Source organism: Panthera uncia (assembly GCF_023721935.1).
Source record: "Panthera uncia isolate 11264 chromosome C1 unlocalized genomic scaffold, Puncia_PCG_1.0 HiC_scaffold_4, whole genome shotgun sequence".
Lineage (NCBI taxonomy): Eukaryota > Metazoa > Chordata > Mammalia > Carnivora > Felidae > Panthera > Panthera uncia.
In genome coordinates this window covers 103,366,671-103,372,670 of record NW_026057585.1, presented here as the reverse complement: position 1 = coordinate 103,372,670, position 6,000 = coordinate 103,366,671, and positions in this window count along the sequence as shown.

Here is a 6,000-nt window from a genome sequence, read left to right as displayed (position 1 = left end):
CTCAGGGCAGTGGGCCTGGGGGCGGGAAGCAGGATTGGGGCTCCAGAGCATGAGCTCTCCCCTCTCCGCAAGAGAGAAGGGGTCAGGCTGGGGCCCCAGGCTCACTGTCCTCCCCCCACCGCCCCCCTGTCAGTATTTGTTTATTCCGGTCTCCTCTTCAAACAAGAAGAAAATTAGACTCCTGGGGGCCTGGCAGGCCCTTCTTCCAGACGTGCATCCCCACCCACTGCCAGCCAGGCCAAATGCTCTCAAAGACAGAATTTTGCTTAAATGCCCAGAAAGGAGATTTAGGAGATCAGAATCTTAAGCAAATTAACATGTGCGGCAGGCGGCTTTTAATCACCGCCGGTAATCACCCACCCGCCCCGCCCCTTGGGGGAAATCAGCTCCAGGCTGTGAGGGGGTGGGGCCGGCCCTGCCGATGGATTATTCATCAGAACCTGAACTTGAACCACAACCTCATTTTGCCCACTCCAGGGAGCCGGCCCCTCGCCGGGGGAGCCTGTGTCTGCCTGCCCCTCTCCACCACCCACTCTCCCTTCCTCCTTGGGTTTTGCCTGTCGCCTCTCCCTGCCTCAGTTTCCCCTCTTCTGAGACTTTGGGGTTGCTGGCACTTTCCCAGTGGGGACTGTGTGAGGGGACTTGCAAAGCGCAGGTGTGGTGATGCCGGAGCGGCCCCTCCCCGCTTTTGCTCCTGGCCGCCGCAGGTCGTCTGTGCACATTTGCGCTGGTGCCTTGCTCGGCCTGGTCCCCTCTTCTTGGCCCTACAGACCCCACCTCAGCCCTCCACACTCGGCTGCAGGACCCCCTCCCGGTGTGGCCAGCAGAGAACCTCAGTCACACCTGGCGCTGGAGGGAGGATGTGCCACCGCAGTGCGCACGGGCCCGGGGATCCTGACCCTGCTCAGTGCACGAGTGACCACTGTGGACAGGAAGGTCAAGGTGTCAAGCTCATGAGGGCAGATCCCTAGAGACTGAGGGGCTGGGCTCCACCAGGGGCGGCAAAGGAGGTGGCTGCCCCTTTAAGGGAGCCAGGCGGCAGCCCTGTGGCCTTCCCTGGGCAGGATCCAGGTGGTGGCTCATGTGTCTCACTCCCTCCACACCTGGGGGCCCGGCCTGGCAGGAGGCAGTCACACCCTGGGGTGGCGGCAGCTCAGGGAGCCCCGAGGAGCCCCAGGTCCTCCTGCTCTGGCCTGCCGCCTGCCTGCCTGCTGCCTCAGCACCTTTGCCCACATCTCCGTCGACCTCCCCAGGCCACCCTCAGGGCTGTGGGCAGAAGTGGCGGCTTTGGAAACAGCACCTGAGGCATGAGCAGAGCAGCGGCTCGGGGCAGCCGGTCTCTGTGGCTGATGTGGGGAACGTCATTTCTCTTGGATGCTGGATGCCACAGGTTGAACCAGAACACACCCCAGGAAGAGGCAGGCGGTGCTGGAGCAGGGGTGGGGGCTGCTCCGCACACACCCCACCCCCAGACGGCTCCCTGCTTGGCCCAGGCAGGACCCTAGACCCCAGGATCTTCTCAGGATGCTCACTGAGGGACATGTGGGGAGAGGCAGAGATGGGGCACAGGAGGGGCTGGGATGCCAAGGGGCAGGGGCTGCCACCAGGGGCTCCTGGACCCTCATTGTCATGCTGCGCACACACCCCTAACCAGGCAGCCAGTGAAATGTCACCCTAGCCATCCTGGAAGCACTGGGCATTTGGGGGAGCCCCACGGGGTCGGGGGAAGGTCGTCTGTAATGATCAGAGGGACCCCGTGGTCCCGGGGCGGGGGGGGGGGGGGAAGCCAACTGGAGGGCATTCCATTCCTGGGGGGAGCTGGCCTGGAGGGAGGGAGGTCAGAGCCAGCTGAGGGTGGCCTTCGGGGCCAGTGCTGAAAGAGCAGGCGCGCCCAACTGAGACCCCACCCCCACCCCGCACGCGCCTCCTCCCCCGCCCACTGCGGGGCTGGGCTGTGAAGGGTTAAGGCGGGCGGGGCTCTGGCGGGAGGGGCGGTCCCGGCAGCGGCGGGCTGAGCGCTCGGTGATCGGCCATGGGCGCGCGCTCAGGCGCAGGGACACGCGGGGCCGGCACACCGCCAGAGGCCCCTTGGGCCACGCCGGTAGCGGTGGGGGTGGTACCCGTGGGCCATGGAAGAGCCCGGGGACCCCGGTGGGCTCAGCCTGGACGAAGGTAAGAGGGAGCAGTAGGGGCTCAAGGAAGAGGCTGTAACTGCCCTGCAGGGAGCCAGGGTCAGACGCTGAACTGCCCATCGGTGACCCACTGAGCCCACTTGGGCAGGGCTTGACCCCTTCCCCCAGGGGTCTCCGGGACAACCCCATCCCATAAGCACCTGCACACCCCTGTCCCCCGCATCGTCCGCCACTGTGCCAGCATCTCTGCAAAAAGTGGAGACAATCCCCATGGGCGGGGGGGAGGAGGTGCCCCGGCAGAGCTGACGGACACCTGACCTCCAGTCTGCCCCGTGGGGCACCAGCCTCAGTGCGGGGGGGGTGTCGGATCTGGGGTATCCTGACCTGTGGGACCCTGGGGGCTCGCCTGGTCCAACCCCCTCCCGCCCCCTTCTCCCAGGGCTGCGCGGGCGCCCCGAGCCTGGTCAGCACCATGGACAGGGCAGCAGCTCCTTCTCCCTGAGGCGCCTTGCGGTGGTTTGCTGAGCCCTCAGGGTTCCGCCAGGCCCCCCCCCCACCCTCCCCCCCCGTGGGAGATTTCTTGCCCAGATCTGTCACTCTGTCCTGACCTGCGGCCCTGGGCACTGCCCTGGGCAGACAGCATAGATCAACAGGGGTGGCAGGCGCCCTCCAAGGCTGCCGGGAGCTGCCCAGCACCAAGGAGCTTAGGTGCAGGGTGTCAGGGCCTGTCCCCGCAGGGACCAGATGGGGCAGCACTTCTCAGGCAGCATTTGCTCCCCTCCAGGAATGGGGAGAAGCAGAGAGGGGAGAGGGGCCAGAGCCACCACAGCTGTAGCTGGAGGGACCGGAGTCAGCAGAACTTCCTGACTAAGGGCTGAGACCCCCCAAGGAGAGTTGAGCTTGTCTTCTGGCCATTTGTCTGGATCCCGGTTGTTCTGGACTTAATTAGTTCTTCCCTCTGATTGGTGTGGACACACGGGAGGGACTGTGGAGCCTCGGAGAGCAGGCGGGGGAGTGGGGACATTACTGCCAGGTCGTCTGAGGGCGAGACCCTGGCGGTGCCTTTGATGAGCTGTGTGACCACAGGCAGATGCCAACCCTCTCTGAGTCTCTTGTGGAAGACAGGGATGGCGTGGAGTTGCCTTGGTAGAGCGTGTGTGAGCAGAGTGCGCCCTGTGTGTGTGATGCTCCGGGATGCCTGTCCCCTCACCACCCCCTTCTCTTGCTGAGATGCCCTTTATGCATGGAGGACAGCATGGCAGTAGGGGCTGGTGGTGCAGACACTCCTGGCTTGGCTGTGTGCTTGGGCCGCTCGTCGGTACACCCCCTGGATGACCACATTCCCCATGCCAGTGTGGGGCAGGGGTCCCATAGCGGCTGGTCCTTTGGGAGAGCCTGGCCCAGCACATCCCTGCCTATCTGGCCTGCAGAGAGATCCATGGAATCAGCAGGCAGCCTTGGTCAACCTTGGTCAGAACCAAGGGTTCCGAGGTGCGGGATGCCTGCCTGCGAACCAAGGGGGCGACCGGCTGCCCCCAGGGTCCAGGGAGGCCTGACACACCCAGGCTCTGCAGCCAGGAAGGGAAGAGCCCTGGTCCTGGGAGGGGAGGAGGAGGGCAGCAGCAGGGCCTGAGGCCCCTCGTGCCCCCATTGCCTGGGTCAGGGTCTCAGCTGGCCTCGAGGGGGAGACATGTGGCCTGGCCCTTGTCTGCTGGGAGGAGTGTGCTGCGCCCCTCCCCCCACACCCCGGGAGAGAACAGTCTCAAATGTGCAGCTGAGGACAGAGCAGATGGGCTGGAGTCTTGGGTCCGGCCCCCCATCTGCACAGCTAATGAGCTGATGGCTTAGCTTCCAAGCTCCTGGCACCTTTCTCCTGGAAAGCCGGGGGACGGGCAGGGCGTGAGCGAGGGGCGCAGAGGCCAGGACAGGGTGCGAGCGAGGGGCGCAGAGGCCAGCTCCATGCTCCTTGCAGGCTGTCGGGGGCAGAGGCATCGAGGAGGGAGGAGTAATCGGAAGTGCCTGTTTCTTCTGGGACTTTGCTCCCAGCACGGCTTACGTGGGCTTCTGCCGGCTGGACAGACTTCCTGTGTGGAAAAGGCCCCTCGGGCAGGGTGACGGACACCCTTTCCAGGACGGGATGTTTTGTCCGGCTCTTGAGAGCTGGAGGGAGAGGACGCTGCCCGTCCCGAACGGGTCGGTGTGCCAGCCAGGGACAGCTGGCCCTTGAAGACTCCAGGCTGGGGCCTCGGGTGCCGGACGATCGGGTGAAGAGAGGAGGAAGGTGTTCTCAGTCCCAGTGACTCGTGTTGGTCCTGGGTTCACAGTGATCGGGCCCTGGCCCCGGTCAGCTGAGCTGCTGACCTTTGGAAACTGCCTGTTGTTCAGGCCCCTGTGGTGGCACTGACCATGGGCTGGGTGTGGGCGGCCCCTCCTGCACCCTCTCCCAGGTCCACGGTGGGCATGTGAGGGGACGGAATCGAGGGAAATCAGGGTGACACTCAGGGAGGCCCCATCCCCAGCCACACGGGGACAAGATAGAGGGGACTTTAGGAAGTCAAGTTGGGAGAGCCCACGCTGCTTCCGGAGAGTCCTCAAGGTGCCTGAGGCCCCAGGGCTCTCGAGGAAGCTGCCCTGGCCGGCAGGAGCGGCGGGGCCCAGGGACCAGTCCACGGGCTCAGCCTTCTTCTGTTTCCTATTGCCTCCGTGGCTCCGTGCCCACTCTGCCGGCGGCCGTCCAGCCCCGCCAGCTGCCGCCTGCCTCCTGCGCAGGCCCAGGTGGGTGTGGGGTGGGGACGGCCGGTTCCGCCAGTGAAGGGAGGACCCCCAACCCCCCCAACCTGCGGGAGTTTCCTCTCCTCCCAGCAGGCAGGCCCAGTCCATCTGGTGACTTTTCAGGAACATGCCCCCACCCCCAGAGCCGCTGGAAGTCTCTCTCTGCTTCTCCAGCCGCTCCCGGGGGCTCCCGGGGGTAGGCCCATCAGACAAAGCCGACAAAACTGGGCACCTGCCTCCAGGGAGGCCAGGCCGATGTGGCTGTGTGATGGCCGTCCTGCCCCCTCCCGGCCTCTGCTCAGCCAGTGCCTGGGAGATGAGGGCCGGGGTCTGGGACAGGAGCCCCCAGAGCACAGGAACCAGGGCACCTGTGAGGGCAGGCTATAAATAGAGTCCTCTCCCCACACGACTGTCCAGTGTGATTAATGCCACTGCTGTGGCTGAGCTGGGGGCCACCAAGACAGGAGGAGGCAAAGGGAGAGCCACTGCGGGAAAGACCCTCACCGGTGTGAGCAGGCCCTGGGCTCTGCTGGGCAGGCAGAGGAAAGCAGGATATTGGGACCCCCCCCGTGTTGAAGACCCATGTCCCCGTGGTGCCCAGCAGTCTCGGTGACAGTGTGGTGGCCCATTGCATGGGAAGGGGTTTCTGCAACAGGAGGGCACTGGGCACCGGGCACCGGATACCCACTGCTTCAGGAGCCTGGACAGCTGTGGACTGCTGGCCCCTCACACCCTACCGGGTGACAGACAGAAAGTTCCCGCTGGCCTTCCCTCAGGGCTGGTCCTGGCAGGATCCTGTGTCACCGGCTAGGAATGGGCCAGGCTGCTGCCATCCCCTGCCCAGAAGCGCAGGCACCCAGGGCCTCCGTGGGTGGCAGGTGCGGGCCCGGGCCCGGGGCTGGTCAGTCGGCAGGGGTGGGGCGGGACATCGCTGGCTGCCAGAGCCCGTCTCCACCCGATGGCACTCTCAGGAAAGGGTGGGGTGGCCTGAAGCAGCCCAGAGGGGCAGAGCAAAGTCTGGCTGGTCCACCCCCACGATGCCCTTGGGCCCCCTTGCTTCTGAGCCAGGTGATGCCGCGGGGCTAGGCCCCCCTGC